The sequence below is a fragment of the Staurois parvus genome, unplaced genomic scaffold (genome assembly GCF_062004578.1).
Source record: "Staurois parvus isolate SC_StPar_1 unplaced genomic scaffold, SC_StPar_1.0 ptg000147l, whole genome shotgun sequence".
NCBI classification, from domain to species: domain Eukaryota; kingdom Metazoa; phylum Chordata; class Amphibia; order Anura; family Ranidae; genus Staurois; species Staurois parvus.
Window position 1 is genome coordinate 3475102 of NW_028317943.1, and position 23159 is coordinate 3498260.

Below are 23159 nucleotides of genomic sequence, written 5' to 3' on the forward strand. Positions count from 1 at the left end.
AAGAAAAAAAAACAACCCTTCAGTTAATTTATACAGTACCATTTTATTTTCTACAGTGTGCATTGCTCTCTGGTTACCTGTTCCTGTTTCCAACCTTAAAAGGTTGGAAGGTATGCATTTTTTATCTTCACGCCATAGTGCCATGTGAATTATAATTTGCTGTACTGTGTTTTAAAAGGATTCAGATTACTTGAATAGGACTTGCCTAGCAATGCATCCAAAGATACAGTAAGGATACATCTTTTGTCATGCCAGTGTAATGCAGCATGTATATGAGTATGTGCTCTATTTGAATCCATTTTTTTACATTGCCCTGCATTTTGCTTACAGTGATATGCGGGATAACACAGCCAGCCCTTAGATGTTCAGTCTCTAGGCAAAAAAGGAAAAGTAGTACTGGTATGCATAAGGTAGATTTTCCTCTGTATCTACCCTGCACTGTTCCCAGAGGCGGATCATCTGAACTCCAAGCTGTCTTATGCAAAGATACACTGCAAACAACCGATGTGCCTTGTGCTACACTTGTTCCAAAAATACTTTCTTCATTAATCTGTCCTTTTAGTTTTTTGGCCGCCAGCATTAGATGTTAATAAGAGAAAGGAGACAGAATCAATGGGCTGTCTATTTGCTTTTCAGACCAATGCTATGGATTAAAAGCTCTGTGCAAAGAGTAACAACAAGAAACTGAAAACACCACTTTAACATAAAAGGAACCTTACTCCATTTCTTACTGGATGTGCGCAGAGGCTGCTTATATTTTGTATAGTATTGTACAGAATCCACATATATGTTGTTTATTCAGGTGTATTGCTACAGAAAATGTATTAATAAGAATTATAAATCAAAGGTTGATTCCTTAAAGGGATTTATTTTTTACTTAGTTCATTAATGCTGTCTTAGCATCAATCATCCAATTGTGTGCAGAGAAAAATTTAACTTTTTGAAATGTGCGTATAATTGAATATTTAGTGTAAACACAGATTCACTTGGCTAAGCAAAAAATGAACTGTTTAGTAGACCACCACCAAAGTCTTTCAAGCTGGGCCCAGTGTTCCTTCCATCATAAGCCATTGTCTGTTTACCTAGAAAGAACATTTAATCATAATGGATAGTACAGCCAAAGCCGTATTTTCCAGTGGATCACAGGAGTGCAGTTTGTTCCACACTCTTGCGACCTGTTTTCAGCTGACAGCGGGCTGAAGCACACTGTCAGCTGATGTCACTGTCCAGGCTGGGAAAAGATCCTTACTTCAAAGTCAGGATCCACCCCAGAGTCTGGATCTGCACCTGGCTCAGCCAATTGCTGAGATCCTGAGCCAGCAGCTCCCTCCCCCTCCACAGCCCAGCGATCCAGTGAGCACTGGGGAGGCTGAGCAAATAGCAGTTACTGACAGTCCCACTCTGCTCAGAGCAGGACTGTGAGAACTCAGCGATCAGCAGTCATGTGATCACTGAGTTCTCACACTTCAAGCCGGCGGGGGACAGATGTATCATTGGACTGATGCTGCAACCACCTAGGTAAGTATAATGGAGGAAAAAAATAAAAAGCCCTACTTCTCTTTTAATGATGATTAATTTATAAGCACAAAAATATTATTAGAATATTATATTATTAGAAGATAAGCAATGATAGGTTATTATTTTAAATTGCTTTGTGGTTCCAAACAGTGCTACTTGACCACTAAACAAGGTAAAGGAAGAAGCATGTTTGTAGGAGATCTAGGCTTTATGATGTATGGTTGCTGGACCACATAGAATATTTGCTCGAATGTGTGTAACACCACCCCCTTAGGAGTCGCTGAGTTTTGGGCCCCCCTATAGTCCTGCACAGCCAGACAACACACATTTCCATATTAACTTCCATATTAACTTGCATCCAGGAGACAGTAACCAGTCCTTGAGCTTGTTTTTTGGAGTTTATTAGAGGAATTAGAACGTGAATAGGGTAAGGGGTGTATGGGATGCCCAATGGAACTGTGAAACCAAAGACAACTTCCTGGAACTATATACAAGTTTTTTTACAGCAAACAGTCTCTATTGGAGAGCTAGCCAGCATCTCCTGTAGTACCACCCCAGACTCTCTTAATCCAGCTGTTCTGGGGGATATCCCTGAGCAGGGGATTCAGTGCCTTCTACATTAAAGAAAGACAGTCCTGGGTAGTTGCTAATTTGGTTTTCCACCAGAGTTCTCCTTCCCCTATCTGGTTTAGGGGGTGCAGGTCTACTCACTTAGTCCTTCTCCTGTGTTTCTGGTGGGTGGCTGCTACCAGGCCTTCTAGCTGGGCTGCTCCTTCCCTGCCACACAGGTGGTCCTCTCTCAGGGGGCTAGTGAACTCCCAAGCTTTCCTCCTTCCAAGGTTCCTGCCTGGAGGTGAGCCCCTCTCCCATCTGGGCCCCCTCCCAGGCTCCTGCTCTCCAGGCTCACTTTTTCATCATCCACCTGAACTCTTCTCTAACTCCCAAGTGAGCAGGCTTGGTTCTTCTTAAAGGCTGTCCTGGCTCCTCGCCAAGCCTCCTGTTGGGGATTGGTCAGGATCCTCTAAGAGTACAGACTAGCCACTCCTTACCTCCGCCCACTGCTTCTAACACTTTTCAACATGACATGGCAAACCCCATGTGTATTATTTTCCGAAACCTCTGGACAAGGAAGGTTGAATGTATACTTCACAACTAATGGATGTGCCTATTGAGAAGCTGTAATAAAATGTTTCCAAGGCAGATTTGTAGGATAATCACCTTTTTATGAGCCTTTGAAAGGTTTTTTTTTTTTTTTTTAATGTAGCTGATATTATTCCTTTTGTGTATGCATTCGTGTTTATGATAACCTTGTGAGGGAAACCTTTTTGAACTGAAAACCCTGAAAGGGTTTAAAGCGCCTAAGAAAAATGTGAAAAACAAAAATGTAATGATTTCTATTTGAATTACAGAAATATAAATTTGTTACGATGGCAGCCCCCACCCTCTACCAAAAATGTAATATATATGGAAGCAGTAAATATTTTTTTAAATGGTTTGGGTGTGCTTTCATTTCAGACAGCTATAGGTGATTATTTAAAATGTGGCAATGTGAAAAAGGTGTACAATAGACCTCACAGACTATTTTTTTTTAGCTTGGATATAGAATTTGGAGGGATTAGAATCACTGTTTATATTACTGTTTTGTGTCTATACTGGGTAGATCCAACCTCTCTATTTGTCCTAGTGACTGTTGTCAACAGAAGTGAGGAGAAATTCTAATTTTCATAGTTGTCACTAACACAGGGGTAGAGGATGTATCATCCAGTGGGGCACCTGTTCAGATGATGACTTGCATACTTGAGATCTTGATATTGTCGACTTACTTCCTGTGTAGTCTTTTATTTGATGTTTAACATTTTTCCTTCTCAATCTAAATAAAAAATAAAAGATTTGTTTGGAGTTGGACTTAAAGCCCAGCTCCGGGCAGAAAAAAAACATCCCTTGCAGTGGGGCTGTGCCTGGACTAGACCCTGCTCTGGTCTTAATGACATCAGGACCCTAGAATGCTAGAGCCCAGGGGTGTAGAAGTTGCATGAACCAGTCTTGCTGTGGGGATAGGTGGAGAATTGGGTAAGTATATTTCCAATATAGTTCCCCTAGACATAAATTAACAATTTATAATTTGTTTACCTGCCTGCCCAGAGTTGGGTTTTAAAGCTATATATATGTATCCTATATTTACTAATAAAATACAACCTTTCCAGTTTACAGTGGATTGCTGCATTTTTCCCAATATTCTGTGTATTAGTTTTATTACATTCGTGTGACAGAGTACTAACCTTCACTCGTTGCAGAAGAAAAAATTAATAAATATGAAAATACAGGATATAGAGGCCGATGCCTCAAGCCACATTATCCTATACCGCATACCAGGAGTGACATATTAAGATGTATTATCACAAGAAAACATTGCTTGCTTCATCAGACAGCGTAAAGGTTCCAAGACAATTTTTCGAATGCAATTTTAACATCTGATTCACAAAGCTTTTTAATTGAAACTAAATTATGTGTTAAAGAGGACTTTGCAAGCTGTGCCCAAAAAAGCAAGCAGGTTAAAGAAGTAGTGCCTAGTATTGCCAGTATTGTCAGCGATATACTGTACCTTGTTCTACACTGTATTTCTGTGGTGTGGAGTTGATCATCGTGGTAGATGTACAGGGATTTTCTTCCTCATGTTAGAACTGTCCCCTTATGACTGATGGGGTAATATTCAAGAAGCAGCATGAGAAATTTGGAAAGCACAGATCTACAAAATAAATGAAGCAGAAGCAAGGATATGCATGCACTGTAGGTCCTCAGGTACAACGTCCTGCTCAGCAAAGAGCACAGTAGTGACATCACCAAATGTCACTCATGAGACTAGCAGTCAAGGGCAAAAGTGCCTCTCACACAGCAGACATACAGCTATGAGGCTATAGGCCTAGGCATAGTCACATGTCAGGTGTTCAAGACAAAACATAAATCTTTTAGGGTTCTGCTTAGGCATATTTACCATTGCTAGATGTTCTCTATACATAGTAAACCTTCATTTTAGGGTGGTGGGTGGAGTGTACATTTTATTAAAGTTCCACTTTAACAGGGCTTAGACTTTTACCTGCCAGAAGTTTTCCAGAAACACTGCTGGACTTAAATATTTGTATACAAGGTGGCCTCTCTGTGTGGATACGAGCTCAAATAGGGTTGGGATGGGTGTTTTTATATAACCTACCAGCCCCTCAGGTAGATAGATAGATTGTTGCTCCCACCCAACAATTATTTTGTTTTAAACAGCTTTATTGAAATGCAAAATTACTCCCCCTTCTTGTTAGTCGGTTTATAGTGTATACAGTGTCTAGGGTAATTAATAATTATCCTGGGAGCAACACTCCTCTGGCCCTGTTGGGTGCAGATGGGACAAGGTTTCCAATCACTGGACAGTAGTGCTTTGAGAGGGGCTATCTTTATTTGGATATAAATGGTATTTAAAGTGCCGCGCTCCTAATATTGTGCATATGTATCTCTAAATCCACTCTACGCTTGTTAAACTCAATCAATGAATATATAAATCATATATAAATCATAATAATAATCATGAGTGATAAACCATAAATTAATCAATTCAATGAAATTATTACCAGTGAATTACCAATACACACATCATAACCTAGATGTGTGTAATGAAAAATGTTGAACCTTAATATAATGTGAATATTAAGTGAATATTGAAAATACATATAATTAGTGCCATTCTAATTATATAAACAATCCAGTAATAATTGTGCAACTATACACTCCCATGTGCACGTGCATAAGTGTGATGAATAAATAAATAATTTAAATAAAAGTCTTTATAAAGAAGTGCCAAAGTGAGGGTGATTCCTTGTTTCCTCTCGCCAGGTGTCTTATGATCTTCCTATGCGCTCACCTTTATGTTTGCCTGAAAGAATTCAGGCAAATACGCTTTTTGATCCTTCCAGGATCGATGAATAAAGGCTCTGTATTATAGATGTGCCAAGGTGTGGATGTAGGTACTCCTGTACTCTCCTCTTTCTCCTTTGTTCCACTGCTCATATATCAATTGTGAGACCAGCTTTATCTCCTTATTCCCCTCCAGGGGTCATCTCCTTCTCATTTTCCTCCTCTCACCCATATGCAATTTGGGGGTCAGATATAGAGAAAATAAAACAAACAATGGTGCCTTATCCTTTAAAATGATGGAAATTTATTTCTGCCTGTAGCGGTATTGCACAGCTAGATACATTTCCTTGGTGGTACAGGGCGGCAAATATATCATATAACAATCCTGGGTGAGCGATCCTCAGTCTCTGCTCTCCCTCCCTGCCTGCCTCTGTCTGCAGTCGGAATTACCGAGCCTCACCGCTACCACGTCGTGACGTCAGAGCCCCTCCCCTACGCGTTGCGTCACAGGGTCACGTGACTTCATCAGGGGGATAGTGATTGGATGCCACGACTAGTAATGCCCATATATATATTGCTCGGCCGCCATCTTTGTGAAGCCCACATGGGCGCGGCCATTTTCTAGTTGATTTTTTTGTGCCTACACTGCACCTCAGTGTCTGTCCGTACAGATCCACTTGAGTGCAGGGATAGATCTGTCTGTCAGACGTGGCTGCTCGGGTCAGCTGTAATTCATCTCTCCTATTGCTACTCACAAATTACTTTGTATAAAGCTGTGTATATATCTTACTGCAGGAAAACCTTACAAATAAATATATATAAAATCCCCTGATATTTATACTGGTACAACAAATAACAAATGAAAAATAAAAAAATATATAGAATACATTTATATTGATGTTGGTGTAAACACTTATATCAAAGCCCCTAATATATCATTTATCAACCATCCTAATCTAGGTAATGTATGTAACTCCCACTTCACTCTCAGCTTATTTAATATTAGTATGATTGAGTATGCACCCTATCTTATGCTAAGTTTATTACAGATACTAGATATTGTCTACTCGCACGTCTATATTACTAAAAAGTTATTAAAAATATTTAAAGAATATATTAAAATGTATATTAAAAAAATTAATAAAATAAGTATAAATATTAAATGTAGATATACTTTATTAAAATTAGGAAGTGATAATTATATTGAGAGCAATCCTCATCCTATGTTGATTTGGTAGGCTTCAGATCAAATATTGTAGCTTCTACATACTTATGCTTATTTATTACTAATGAAACATGCCAGATCGAATTCTTTGTTCAACCCATTCGGAGCTAGACAACCCATTTCGTATATCCACTTGGATTCCTTCTTACTTATTTCTCTTATTAAGTTATCTCCCCTCCAGTGTTGTACATGTTTTTCTACACCCCAAAACTCCAGAAGTCTTGCCTCTTTATTGTGATATTTCTTAAAGTGCCGTGATAAGTGGTGGTATTTATACCCCCTATTGATGTTATATACGTGTTCTTTTATTCTTTCTCTTAACATTCTTTTCGTGCGACCAATGTATATCAGGTTACACGGACATTTCAAGGCATATATAACCCCTCTTGTGTCACATGATATAAATTGCTTGATGCTATACTCTTTTCCACTGATGGGGTTCTGAAATGTATATCTTCTTCTGGGGTTATTTGCCACTCTGGTGCAGCTATAACATCTGCCACAGGTAAAAAACCCCTTTCTTTGGAAAAAACTAAGTTGGTGTCTTTTAGTGGGTGGTTCAAGTATGTTTTTGACCACATTATCTCTAATATTGGGAGCTTTTTTGTATATAAACCTTGGTATTTCCGGAATATTATTCTTCAGATGTTTATCTAATGTTAGAATCTTCCAATGTTTCTTTATGATATTCTGTACTGATTTGTACTGTGTATTGTATTGTAGTACTACTGATAGTTCCTCTTTTTCAGTGTTCTCTTTCTGTTTATCTACTACCAACTTATTACGATCCATGAACCCTACTTTCTCTCTTTCTTCTTGTATGGTTTATTTTTTGTACCCTTTTTGTATGAATCTTTCTGATAGTATTCTACTTTGTTCTACGTAATCCTTCATTTGAGTGCAGTTCCTTTTGAGCCTAATAAATTGGCCTCTGGGGATATTTGTTAACCACGCTTTGTGATGGCAGCTATCTATAGGGATGTATGCATTTCTGTCTACTGATTTAAAATAATTTTTAGTGCATAATTGTGTTCCTTCTTTAAATATCTGAATATCCAAAAAGTTTACAAAACTATCATGTATAACATAACTCAATTGTATATTTGCTTCATTCCTATTTAGATCTTCAAAGAATTTAGTCAGTTCTTCTTTCTCTCCATTCCATATAACCAATAGGTCATCAATGTACCTTTTGTATACTAATATTCCTGCTTGCATATTCTGAAATACACTGTCATCTTCCCATTTCGCCATATATAGATTAGCAATGCTAGGGGCGAATTTAGCGCCCATAGCAACTCCCCTACTCTGGGAATAATAAGTGTTACCATACCAAAAATAATTGTGAGTGAGACAGAACTTTAGGCATTTAATAATGAATTTTTTATGCTTACTCGGGATATTTCCATATTTGTTAAGCGCCCATTTAGCTGCTTCTATGGCTCCCTGGTGGTCTATATTAGTATATAATGCTGCTACATCCGCTGAACTCAAGAGCGTGTTATTGTTAATCTGTATATCCTTTATTTCTTGTATTACATGCTTTGTATCCCTCAAGTAAGCCCTGGTTTTAATTACCAGTGGTTGCAGATAATGATCTACATATTCACCCAATCTTGCTGTAAGTGAATCTATTCCATTTATAATGGGTCTTCCCGGTGGATGGGTGCTGTTTTTATGGATTTTGGGGACTGAGTACATTATTGGTAGTCTACATACTGATGGCGTTAAGTATTCATATTCTTTCTCATTTATCACTCCCTTCTTTTTTCCATATGAAACCAACTTTATCAGTTCTTTCTTATATTCCTTAGTGGGATTATTTATCAGCACAGCATATGTTTCTTTATCATTAAGCATTTCTGTCATAATTGATTCGTAGTATGTCTTAGATTGTATCACTATTCCCCCTCCCTTGTCTGCTGGACGTATTACGATATCATTCCTCTTTTTCAGTGCGTCTAGGCCTCTCTTTAATTTGGTTGCCATATATGTTTTTTTAACCTGGAGAGATTCCAGATCTTGCAATACCATTTGCTTAAACGTATCTATATACTTATTATCTCCAATATGTGGATTGAACACTGACTTGTTCCTCAATTGACTAAATGTAGTGTGTTCCATTGTACCATTATTGTATGTGGTGGGATTGCTAGCATAATATTTTTTCAAATTCAATTTCCTAATTAGTTTCTGTATGCTCACATACGTATCGAATTTGTTTAACCCTTTTTGTGGTGCATACTTGAGACCCTTACTTAACGCATAAGTTTCCTCCTCTGTTAGGGGTAATCCACTAATATTAAAAATTCCTTCATTTTTTAATTCCTTCTTCTTTTTTTGTTGTGACCTTCTTCCTCCTCTTTTCCCTCTCTTTCTTGCATATATTGTGTTTCTTCTTCCCTCTCCCCTTGGTGGTTCAGGTCTCATCCTAAAAAAGGATTCGGGATGGGTGAATTTGATGTTTCTCTTGCTAAAGGTGAGTATCTATTATGTGTGGGTACTGGGTGTGGTTGGTTCGTTACTGGGTACTGTGCTTGGTAGTGTGGCCTTTGTGGTTTAGGATGGTATGGGCCTCTATTTTGACCTTGCCTCCCATATTGTTCTTGTGCGTAATAACCTTGGGGGCCTCTCTGGTTGTAACCTCTATTTCCATTGTGATATGGTCTCCCTCCTTGGTAGGGTTGGTGATATGGGGGTCTATAAGGCCCCGGTGTATACTGTTGTGGTCTCCAGTAATTGGGATTCCCTCCTTGGTATTGGGGATAAGTTCTATATTCTTTTGTCGGTGTTTTAAACCCTAATACTTTTTTAGGGGGTGGTGGTGCCTTCTCATTGGTTTTAACTGGTGTGGATTCTGTGGATTTAATCCCATTGGTATTGGGGTTAGTTTGCCATTTAAATACTGATTTTTGTTGGTAATCCTGGCTGACTCTCTGGAATTTTTTCTTTTTCTTGTTCTTAATTTCTGTATCTTTTTTCTGGGCATTTTTGTTCAATTGGGATAAGTGTTTTGAAAACTCTGGGTGGTCTTTGCTAGTCTCTACCTTATTTTGGTAATCCTTTATCATTTTATCCACTTTCCTCATTTTTCTTTGTTTTCTCTTGAGTAGGAATTGGAGAACCTCCATTCCTTTTTCATTGAAGAAATTGTACCATTCCTCCTTATCTTCTTCCTCCAGATAATTGTTTATTGGATTGTTTATATAATTAGAATGGCACTAATTATATGTATTTTCAATATTCACTTAATATTCACATTATATTAAGGTTCAACATTTTTCATTACACACATCTAGGTTATGATGTGTGTATTGGTAATTCACTGGTAATAATTTCATTGAATTGATTAATTTATGGTTTATCACTCATGATTATTATTATGATTTATATATGATTTATATATTCATTGATTGAGTTTAACAAGCGTAGAGTGGATTTAGAGATACATATGCACAATAATAGGAGCGCGGCACTTTAAATACCATTTATATTGATTTGACACCACTAAGTGAGTTTGTGCAAGTGCCAGCGCACCACACATTAAAGATTAGTATATAATTAGTATTTAAAACACCTATTGGATTCATAATAGCTCACAAGGATTCACACCATATAGCATACTTACTTATACTCATTTATCCCTTGTTTGTAGAAATTATGGAGGTGTTCACATTTTTGGAAAGTAGGGAACTTGATATTAACAACATCTTCATGGGAGATAACCAGGATGATTTAAATATTAATAATCTGTTTAAAAAATTAGGAAACCTCATGGATAAAAAAATTGGCATCTGGTGGGACATAATTACTATGGAAAAATATATAAAAGAAAGAATGATTCCAAGGAAGCTCAGATGGGAGTTACCCATCAATGATGGGTTACTGGAGGAAGAAGATAAGGAGGAATGGTACAATTTCTTCAATGAAAAAGGAATGGAGGTTCTCCAATTCCTACTCAAGAGAAAACAAAGAAAAATGAGGAAAGTGGATAAAATGATAAAGGATTACCAAAATAAGGTAGAGACTAGCAAAGACCACCCAGAGTTTTCAAAACACTTATCCCAATTGAACAAAAATGCCCAGAAAAAAGATACAGAAATTAAGAACAAGAAAAAGAAAAAATTCCAGAGAGTCAGCCAGGATTACCAACAAAAATCAGTATTTAAATGGCAAACTAACCCCAATACCAATGGGATTAAATCCACAGAATCCACACCAGTTAAAACCAATGAGAAGGCACCACCACCCCCTAAAAAAGTATTAGGGTTTAAAACACCGACAAAAGAATATAGAACTTATCCCCAATACCAAGGAGGGAATCCTAATTACTGGAGACCACAACAGTATACACCGGGGCCTTATAGACCCCCATATCACCAACCCTACCAAGGAGGGAGACCATATCACAATGGAAATAGAGGTTACAACCAGAGAGGCCCCCAAGGTTATTACGCACAAGAACAATATGGGAGGCAAGGTCAAAATAGAGGCCCATACCATCCTAAACCACAAAGGCCACACTACCAAGCACAGTACCCAGTAACGAACCAACCACACCCAGTACCCACACATAATAGATACTCACCTTTAGCAAGAGAAACATCAAATTCACCCATCCCGAATCCTTTTTTAGGATGGGACCTGAACCACCAAGGGGAGAGGGAAGAAGAAACACAATATATGCAAGAAAGAGAGGGAAAAGAGGAGGAAGAAGGTCACAACAAAAAAAGAAGAAGGAATTAAAAAATGAAGGAATTTTTAATATTAGTGGATTACCCCTAACAGAGGAGGAAACTTATGCGTTAAGTAAGGGTCTCAAGTATGCACCACAAAAAGGGTTAAACAAATTCGATACGTATGTGAGCATACAGAAACTAATTAGGAAATTGAATTTGAAAAAATATTATGCTAGCAATCCCACCACATACAATAATGGTACAATGGAACACACTACATTTAGTCAATTGAGGAACAAGTCAGTGTTCAATCCACATATTGGAGATAATAAGTATATAGATACGTTTAAGCAAATGGTATTGCAAGATCTGGAATCTCTCCAGGTTAAAAAAACATATATGGCAACCAAATTAAAGAGAGGCCTAGACGCACTGAAAAAGAGGAATGATATCGTAATACGTCCAGCAGACAAGGGAGGGGGAATAGTGATACAATCTAAGACATACTACGAATCAATTATGACAGAAATGCTTAATGATAAAGAAACATATGCTGTGCTGATAAATAATCCCACTAAGGAATATAAGAAAGAACTGATAAAGTTGGTTTCATATGGAAAAAAGAAGGGAGTGATAAATGAGAAAGAATATGAATACTTAACGCCATCAGTATGTAGACTACCAATAATGTACTCAGTCCCCAAAATCCATAAAAACAGCACCCATCCACCGGGAAGACCCATTATAAATGGAATAGATTCACTTACAGCAAGATTGGGTGAATATGTAGATCATTATCTGCAACCACTGGTAATTAAAACCAGGGCTTACTTGAGGGATACAAAGCATGTAATACAAGAAATAAAGGATATACAGATTAACAATAACACGCTCTTGAGTTCAGCGGATGTAGCAGCATTATATACTAATATAGACCACCAGGGAGCCATAGAAGCAGCTAAATGGGCGCTTAACAAATATGGAAATATCCCGAGTAAGCATAAAAAATTCATTATTAAATGCCTAAAGTTCTGTCTCACTCACAATTATTTTTGGTATGGTAACACTTATTATTCCCAGAGTAGGGGAGTTGCTATGGGCGCTAAATTCGCCCCTAGCATTGCTAATCTATATATGGCGAAATGGGAAGATGACAGTGTATTTCAGAATATGCAAGCAGGAATATTAGTATACAAAAGGTACATTGATGACCTATTGGTTATATGGAATGGAGAGAAAGAAGAACTGACTAAATTCTTTGAAGATCTAAATAGGAATGAAGCAAATATACAATTGAGTTATGTTATACATGATAGTTTTGTAAACTTTTTGGATATTCAGATATTTAAAGAAGGAACACAATTATGCACTAAAAATTATTTTAAATCAGTAGACAGAAATGCATACATCCCTATAGATAGCTGCCATCACAAAGCGTGGTTAACAAATATCCCCAGAGGCCAATTTATTAGGCTCAAAAGGAACTGCACTCAAATGAAGGATTACGTAGAACAAAGTAGAATACTATCAGAAAGATTCATACAAAAAGGGTACAAAAAAGAAACCATACAAGAAGAAAGAGAGAAAGTAGGGTTCATGGATCGTAATAAGTTGGTAGTAGATAAACAGAAAGAGAACACTGAAAAAGAGGAACTATCAGTAGTACTACAATACAATACACAGTACAAATCAGTACAGAATATCATAAAGAAACATTGGAAGATTCTAACATTAGATAAACATCTGAAGAATAATATTCCGGAAATACCAAGGTTTATATACAAAAAAGCTCCCAATATTAGAGATAATGTGGTCAAAAACATACTTGAACCACCCACTAAAAGACACCAACTTAGTTTTTTCCAAAGAAAGGGGTTTTTTACCTGTGGCAGATGTTATAGCTGCACCAGAGTGGCAAATAACCCCAGAAGAAGATATACATTTCAGAACCCCATCAGTGGAAAAGAGTATAGCATCAAGCAATTTATATCATGTGACACAAGAGGGGTTATATATGCCTTGAAATGTCCGTGTAACCTGATATACATTGGTCGCACGAAAAGAATGTTAAGAGAAAGAATAAAAGAACACGTATATAACATCAATAGGGGGTATAAATACCACCACTTATCACGGCACTTTAAGAAATATCACAATAAAGAGGCAAGACTTCTGGAGTTTTGGGGTGTAGAAAAACATGTACAACACTGGAGGGGAGATAACTTAATAAGAGAAATAAGTAAGAAGGAATCCAAGTGGATATACGAAATGGGTTGTCTAGCTCCGAATGGGTTGAACAAAGAATTCGATCTGGCATGTTTCATTAGTAATAAATAAGCATAAGTATGTAGAAGCTACAATATTTGATCTGAAGCCTACCAAATCAACATAGGATGAGGATTGCTCTCAATATAATTATCACTTCCTAATTTTAATAAAGTATATCTACATTTAATATTTATACTTATTTTATTAATTTTTTTAATATACATTTTAATATATTCTTTAAATATTTTTAATAACTTTTTAGTAATATAGACGTGCGAGTAGACAATATCTAGTATCTGTAATAAACTTAGCATAAGATAGGGTGCATACTCAATCATACTAATATTAAATAAGCTGAGAGTGAAGTGGGAGTTACATACATTACCTAGATTAGGATGGTTGATAAATGATATATTAGGGGCTTTGATATAAGTGTTTACACCAACATCAATATAAATGTATTCTATATATTTTTTTATTTTTCATTTGTTATTTGTTGTACCAGTATAAATATCAGGGGATTTTATATATATTTATTTATGTTTTGAGATGTAATAAAGATTGTACATATTTGTAAGGTTTTCCTGCAGTAAGATATATACACAGCTTTATACAAAGTAATTTGTGAGTAGCAATAGGAGAGATGAATTACAGCTGACCCGAGCAGCCACGTCTGACAGACAGATCTATCCCTGCACTCAAGTGGATCTGTACGGACAGACACTGAGGTGCAGTGTAGGCACAAAAAAATCAACTAGAAAATGGCCGCGCCCATGTGGGCTTCACAAAGATGGCGGCCGAGCAATATATATATGGGCATTACTAGTCGTGGCATCCAATCACTATCCCCCTGATGAAGTCACGTGACCCTGTGACGCAACGCGTAGGGGAGGGGCTCTGACGTCACGACGTGGTAGCGGTGAGGCTCGGTAATTCCGACTGCAGACAGAGGCAGGCAGGGAGGGAGAGCAGAGACTGAGGATCGCTCACCCAGGATTGTTATATGATATATTTGCCGCCCTGTACCACCAAGGAAATGTATCTAGCTGTGCAATACCGCTACAGGCAGAAATAAATTTCCATCATTTTAAAGGATAAGGCACCATTGTTTGTTTTATTTTCTCTATATCTGACCCCCAAATTGCATATGGGTGAGAGGAGGAAAATGAGAAGGAGATGACCCCTGGAGGGGAATAAGGAGATAAAGCTGGTCTCACAATTGATATATGAGCATTGGAACAAAGGAGAAAGAGGAGAGTACAGGAGTACCTACATCCACACCTTGGCACATCTATAATACAGAGCCTTTATTCATCGATCCTGGAAGGATCAAAAAGCGTATTTGCCTGAATTCTTTCAGGCAAACATAAAGGTGAGCGCATAGGAAGATCATAAGACACCTGGCGAGAGGAAACAAGGAATCACCCTCACTTTGGCACTTCTTTATAAAGACTTTTATTTAAATTATTTATTTATTCATCACACTTATGCACGTGCACATGGGAGTGTATAGTTGCACAATTATTACTGGATTGTTTATATAATTAGAATGGCACTAATTATATGTATTTTCAATATTCACTTAATATTCACATTATATTAAGGTTCAACATTTTTCATTACACACATCTAGGTTATGATGTGTGTATTGGTAATTCACTGGTAATAATTTCATTGAATTGATTAATTTATGGTTTATCACTCATGATTATTATTATGATTTATATATGATTTATATATTCATTGATTGAGTTTAACAAGCGTAGAGTGGATTTAGAGATACATATGCACAATAATAGGAGCGCGGCACTTTAAATACCATTTATATTGATTTGACACCACTAAGTGAGTTTGTGCAAGTGCCAGCGCACCACACATTAAAGATTAGTATATAATTAGTATTTAAAACACCTATTGGATTCATAATAGCTCACAAGGATTCACACCATATAGTATCTTTATTTGGAGTCCCCTCTCATGTCGCCTTTGGGCCACAGATGGCCATGTCAGTTAGTGTTTCCAAAAAGGGAAGGAAGCTTGGTGTTTTTAGCTTTCCAGTCATGGGAATCCTAGCTTTTATGTATGATCTTCCTTGTTGGAACCTTAAGAGGAAAGACATTACATTTTAAATTGTAGAAAAATACACAGGATCAGCACTGTGGTCAGCATATAAAAAACTGCTTCTTATCATTTATTTCACATCTGGGGCATCCTTAAAAAGAATAGTAAATTATCATGCAGTTTAACTAATTTTTGCATACTTTACTTAGCCGTTTGAAATTGGATCATTTGGAAGTGCCTGTAATTGTAGCATCCTTAAGAAAATTAAAACTAACGAATTTCAGGAAGTGGCTGATGAAAATAACGATTTAAAACTAATTATCATTAATTTTAGTTTCAAACATAAATAAACTTCACTATGTTAAAACTATTTTCATAGTGTGCTTTGCTGATATTCAATCAGCAATTGAAATCACCCTTGGTTAGGTTGCCCTAGATAAAAGTGAAGTGCACCTAAGAGAAATTGCTTCTCACTACTAAATTTTAGTGTTTTTTTTTGCTGGAAACATACCTTTACATAGCTATAGACCTCCCCAGATCTCAAAATCTGAGGCCCACATCTGTGCAAATACTGACTTGAGTTCATAAACCTGGTTATTTGTCATGGAAGTTGTCTATCAGGTGACAAGATGGAGCAAGGTACTGGAGGTAGAAGGGAGCCATCTTCTTCTTTGCACTCTGAAATTAGTATTTTCAAAATCTAAAGCTCTGGATTAGATTCTGTATATAGAAGCTATATAAAGGTGGATGTAGGCACTTCTATATACCTGTTTTTTATGTGTGTGTATAGGTACACTAACAATTTGGTAGGGTGATGTGGCAGCTTGTGACTTCAAGCTTTATCTGACTTACCTATGATGTATCTTCAGATATTAGTAATATTAGTTGTTTAATACCTGTGCATACATCTAAGGGGTAATTTGTAGGTAGGTACAGTCTGTTTGCTCCACTGTAGGTGACACTCGACCTGAGTGGTACCACAGCCTGGAGAGTAAGTCAGGAGAAACCTGGTTTCTCTATGGGTTCCTGGTACCTGAAGGCTGGGTTTCAATTGGCAATGCTGCACTCAGGTGACCTCTGGTGGCCATCTTGGGTCAGCAGAGGTTTTGTAAGTCACTGCCCCCATGTTTTGGCACACTTTCGCATAGTGGTTAGAGTAGGGAAAGAGCACCCGTCTGTGATGGAAAGTAATAGCAGCAGGGAAAGGTTCCAGAGGAGCAAGGACAGGCTAAGGTCTCGCAACCCTGCATGGAAGCCTCTCTTTTGGGACAAGACCGGTCAGGCTGCATTCCGCCCTCTGAAGGCAGACACTGTCAGTGCATCTTACCCCCTGCCTTTCTGCATTGAACTGAACTGTGAGTGTTACCCAAAGTGGTGCTCCCTGCTGGGGTTGTCTGTAGTTGGCATTTTCTACAATACAAGTTCTGAGGTTACCTGCAACCAGACTCTGAGTCTTTACTGCCACCGCACCACGTTGCACCTACTCACAAATTCAGGAGCTGAAGGTATATTGTGCCTTGAATCAAATCTGAAACATATGATGCAAGATTGGTGCTGTAAAGAAAACTGAAGCAAATTAAAAGTATTGTAGTTTAAAAGTCGCTGTGGCTGTCAAGTTAGTGAGGCTTGCAACCTGTAGTACTTACCTTCCCTGCCTTTTTACAAGAGGCAGATTTGCTGACAAGTGTTGGTTTTAGAAAGAACTAAATACATATACTTGCAAAGGGGACTAATAGACATTTTTTTGTGTATGCAGTACATAAAAAAGGAACATTCTTGCTTAACCGCTTCCCGACCGCCCTATAGCAGAAGTACTGCTACAGGAAGCCGCCATTTGTGGCCGCGGCTGTCAATCACCGGGTCCGGCCGGTGATTACTCGCCGGTGCCCAGTGATTTCCGAGGATCTCAGGCGGGGAGGAGAACTTTTTTGTTTACGAATAGTTCTCCTCCCTGTCAGCTTGGGCACACTGCTTTGGATGGCTGTGCACAGCACAGCCATCCAAAGCAGTGTGATTACAGTGAAGCACACTGACACCGCCCCCTAATAAAATACTCCCAGCACACAGTTAACCCTTTAATAGCCCCTCAAGTTAACCCGTTTCTGTCTAGTGCCATTAATCCAGTGTCAGTCTTTTTCTTTTTTAGCACTGATCACTGTATTGGTGTCACTGGGGATGTCAGTGACACCCCATTGTCTGTTCCCCCCCATTGTCAGATTGTCCGCTGCAGTCCCGCTATAAGTCATGGATTGCTGCCATGACTAGTAAAAATAAAAAATCCCAGTGTATATACCGCCATTTGTAAATGCTAGAACTTTAACGTAAACCAATTAATTTACACGTTTTGGGATTGTGTTTTTTTTAGCAAAGACATGTAGCAGAATACATTTTGGTGTAAATTTATGACGGAATTTGATTTTTTTAAATTTTTTTACTGGACATGTGTATTAGCAAAAAGTCAAAAAAATATTTTTTTTTTTCAAAATTGTTGCTTTTTGTTTTATAGCGCAAATCAGGCAATCAAATACCACCAAAAGAAAGCTCAATTTGTGGGAAAAAAAGGACGTAAAATTAACTTGGGTGCAGCGTTGCATGACAGTGCAATCAGTTAAAGTAACGCAGCGCCGTAACGCAAAAAATGGCCTGTTCAGGAAGGGGGGTAAATCCTCAGGAGGACAAGTGGTTAAAAAAAACCCAAACTTGCTGTTTTGCGTTAGTTGATCACCTTTTTATTGTTGTAACAAAAACATTATTTGCAAGATCATGAGTAAGATAATGGTAGTCTGACATATCCTACTTCAAGTTGGTTTTGAGATGTCTGTTAAATGCGGACACATTATTATCTGCTGTTTTGTTAGCAGCTGTGTAGAGAGACAGTACTTTGTTGGCAATGGACCCCAGCAGGATGCCAGGAAGGAATGGGTCTCCAGAAGTGTTTAGTGTTTATTAAGTCTAGTGCTGGAGTGATTCACTGGGCAAAGTTCATTCTGATTCAATTTGAGGTTTTGAAGTCTTTCTCTTCCAAATGGAGGTTCATATGTCTGCCCTAATTTCTTTAATAGTCCAACTCTGACATAGCTATGTTTTCCTTCTTATTTATTTATAGTTCTAATACTAAAGTCTTTCTTTCATCTTACTGGTCAGTGAAGACAATCAACTTTGTCTGTGAAAAACAAAAGAAATTAATCTACACCTATCAGCCTAATATTGAGTAGGTCCCCCTTTTGGCACCAAAACAGCCCTGACCAGTCAAGTCATGTATGCCACTAGACCTCTGAAAGTTTGCTGTGGTATCTGACACCAAGCCATCAGTAGCAGATCCTTTTACAAAGTATGTCATACAGAGGTGGCAACAGACTTTTTACACACACTCCTGGCAGCTGCAGCCCCAGGGAGAGTGTACATATCTTAAGAGTCAACTGCTGGCTGATAGATGGAAACCACCAAATTGCTTACACACACACTCACAGCCCCCGCCTGTGTGCCCCACAATGTATCCTGGGATCCATGCACTAATTGATGTGCCTGGGACTGGCATGTGGTGCTACCAGGTAGAGAGGATACAACCCATGTATCATTTCAGGATGGGGTAGATGTTAATGGGATGCAATAAGTGTTCCATCAGTTTCATTGGAGGATAGGTGAGAAATTGGGGGTCACCAAAAATCATCATATAGCGGACATTTTGTTCCCTGTGTGGTGGGGAAAAAAAAGGTGAGTAAAAAAAATTGTAAAAAATTAATGTCCCACCCAAACACTTGACATCACCGCCCCAAAAAAAATCATTTTTCCTTGACACACTTACAGCAGCCCACTGATTTCATGGGCTGTGCTACACATGGCAAAGTAGCTCAAAGGACATTTTGGCGTGATGTGGGTTGCACTTTCTTACTGTGCATTTTGCTGCATTTGTCACTCGTTTTTTCATGTGGCAAAATGTGTGCATGTAGCTGTGTTTGGTGTGCCGCTAACAATTAATGGCACCGAAAGTGCAACTAGTTAATTATAGGTGTATAAAGGTGGCCATACACTATACAATCTGATTTTACAATATCTGTATAATCTCTTTTAGATTTACCAAAACTATATCATAGTAGGACACACCATCTATCCAATCAGGCAGGTCCTTTTACTATATAGTTGATGGTAGATCTAAAGTAGATTGTACCATCAGATTGCATAGTGTATGGTGAACTATACAGAACTCAGGACACACTTTTTTCAATACTACAGCTCTAGCCACATAGGTTATTAATCTGAACACTCCCAAATGAGCGATCTATGAAAGATTAAATTTGGATAGAAAAAAATGGTGGATATTTGAGGTGCAGACCTGCTCCCCCAGTGGTTTAAATCACAGATGGGATGTGGATCTGTACCTCAGATGTGCAGGTGTGACATTTTATTTTTGCCTCCCCAAGCCTGTAGATGCATGTTTACATGTGTTTTATTATTTATCTTTTTATATTTATATTTTCATTTCCCATCATTTAATATTACATTTATATTTCCCTATATCCCCACCACTCCATCCCTCACAGCTATTTCCTCCTGTACCACTCTCCCCTCCCTCCTAGATTGTAAGCTCCAAGGAGCAGGGTCCTTGAACCCCTCGTGTATTTTATTGTATTGTTACTGTATTGTCTCATGTATTGTCTCCCATTGTAATGTACAGCGCTGAGCAAACTGTTGGCGCTATATAAATGCTGTGTAATAATAATAATAATATCCAGCATTGCATAGTTTTTGCATACATTTGTTTTGGTTTGTGAGATCTGTACCTCAGATAGGCAGGTGTGACATAATTTCATTTTGTATCCACTTGTCTTCCCAAGACTGAGGATGAATGTTTTTAATAGTGTTTTATCATTTATTTTTTCATGTTTGGTATTGCACATGCATATTTATATTTACTGTAACTATAAAACAAGACAGAGGGTGCACTGGCCTAGTGCATAAACCTTCAAATATGTTTATCGGCTTGGATAGCACAAGCCTTGCTGCCCTCATAAGACTGGGGGAGTCTAAGAATACCGTAGCTATAAAACAAGACAGAGGGCACACCAGCCTAGGGCATTAACTTTAAAACATGTTTGCATTTCCTTCATTTCAAAATTATATTCCTACTTCCCTTTATTCAGGATTGTATAGTTTTAGTACGTGTTTGTTTTCGCTTGTGAGATCTCTACCTCAGATAGGCAGGTGTGACATCATTTCATTTTGTGCCTGCCTTCTTAGGCCTGTAGATGCATGTTTACATGTGTTTTTGCATTTTTTTTTTCCGGTTTCGTACTGCACATGTATATTTATATTTTCATTTTCCTCCAGTTCAAAATTACATTCATACTTCCCTTTAGCCAACATTGTATAGTTTTAACATGTGCTTGTACATGAGATCTGTACATCAGATAGGTAGGTGTGACATAATTTTATTTTGTGTCTGCCTGCCTCCCAAAGCCTAAAGATGCATGTTTACATGCGTTTTATGAATTATTTTTTTCATATTTGGTACCGCACATGCATATTTATAGTTTCATTTCCTTTCATTTGCTATTACATTTATATTTTTCTTTACACTGCACTAGTTAGTTTTAGCATGCATTTGTTTTTATTTGTGAGATTTACCTGTGTTACATCTACTGTATCCTTTTGTGATGCATACAAGTAAAGAGTTGATGGCATACAGTCTTTAACCCTTTGTAGGCTTTCGCTGATTCAGTGGGCATCCTCTTTGTTATATGTTTTACCAATGTGTCTATTTGTATAAAGTTTATTGAACTCATATGTTTTCAATTACACCCTCAATCAATGTGCACTGTTTTTAGAGTATGTGTTATGCAGGCCATAGATGGGGAGAAAACCGGCCGATTTTTCATTAAAAAACGAAAAATCGGTCGTTCAAACGGCCGACGTTACCAGGAACGGTAAAAAAAATTGGCCAATTTTCATCCCGTCTACAGCTGGCAAAAAGTGTCCCTGCAGAGAGCTCCGCTATTTCTTTGACAGTTCCTTGACATTTATAGCGGTTGCAACAATGTATCTATTTGTATCCATTTCGGATAGAGATGTTTTTATTCAGAAACAAATAGATACATTGTTGCAGCCGCTATAAATGTCAATGAACTGTCAAAGAAATAGCGGAGCTCTCTGCAGGGACACTTTTTGGAATTCTTCTTCTTCATCCTCTTCTTCTTCTTCATCCTCTTCTTCATCCTCTTCTTCATCTTCTTCATCCTCTTGTTCATCCTCCTCCTTCATCCTCCTCCTTCATCCTCTCCTTCATCCTCTTCTTCATCCTCTTCTTTTTCTTCATCCTCTTCTTCGTCCTCTTCTTCATCCTCCTCTTCTTCATCCTCTTCTTCATCCTCTTCTTCTTCCTCTTCTTCATCCTCTTCTTCTTCTTCATCCTCTTCTTATTCTTTCTCTTCTTCATCCTCTTCTTCGTCATCCTCTTCTGCTTCCTCTTCTTCTTCCTCTTCCTCTTCTTCTACTTCTTCTTTATCCTCTTCTTCTTTTTCTCCTTCTTTTTGTCTTCCTCTTGCAGGTCACTGCTCATGCGCAGATTTTTTTATCGGTAAAAAGATCGGCCGATTTGCCCATAATTGCCGCGAAAATCGGACGATCGCCAAAATCGGCCGATCTTTTTCCAACTTTACCGATTAAAAAAATCTGCCAAAATACCGAAAAATGGCCGAACAATTAGCCCACTAACCATCCGAAAATCGGCCGATTTTCGACCCATCTATGGTCTGCATTAGTCATAAAGAAGGCCAGTTTGTCTGAAATGCGTTGACATTTGTGGTTGTCATCTCTTACTCGCCAATAAACGCAATATTGCAGAGTATACACAAGAGTGCTGGCTTTTCTTTGCTTATACAAAAAAAATTGATGCCTGTGTAGTTAGTGAGAACAGTGATCACTGATTAATTGCATTGGAAAACCATGCACCTCTGAAAGTGGGCAGTAGTGATCTGCTGGAAGGGGGAAAGCAGCCACAGGTGTGTGCTGAAGAGGTCAGCTGATGAAATCCTTCCTGTGTCTCACTGGTTTTTCTGTCCTAAATCTACATACCAGTAAGTGATGAAGCTTTCTAAGAAATTCAGCAAGGGCTAAGGTAAGGCCTTGTTCTCAAAGTCAAAGAGAGCTTTTATTTTTCTGCATCTGAGGTACTGTAAGGGACCGCCCGGCGGTACCACTAGCACTCCACTGATCGGACGTTCCCAGCGTACGGAGTCTAAGCCCCAGAGTACTTGTTCACCAGTGCCCCTGATGGTGGGGATGGACTTGGAGTACCCTGGGACCAGGTCGTGACTACTGAGGACACCCGTCAGTGGTAGGGGTATTCGCCAGGGGCTCCCACGGGAGAGAGCCAGGTATGAGGAGGTCTGGAGACCCCGTTGAGAGGGATGGATGGATGGATGGCTGAGCAAGTGCAAGGTCATACAAGCCGGGTCGGTAACTATGGGGACGGTGCGGTACAGAGCAGCGGGCAAAAAATAGTCGGGTCACAC

At 38.4% G+C, this 23159-nt stretch overlaps 1 protein-coding gene across 15 annotated transcripts in view; it reads left to right on the forward strand.

Moving 5' to 3' along the window:
- NRCAM (neuronal cell adhesion molecule) overlaps window positions 1-23159 on the forward strand; it is a 289209-nt gene that overhangs the window by 94869 nt on the left and 171181 nt on the right. The window lies entirely within an intron of this gene.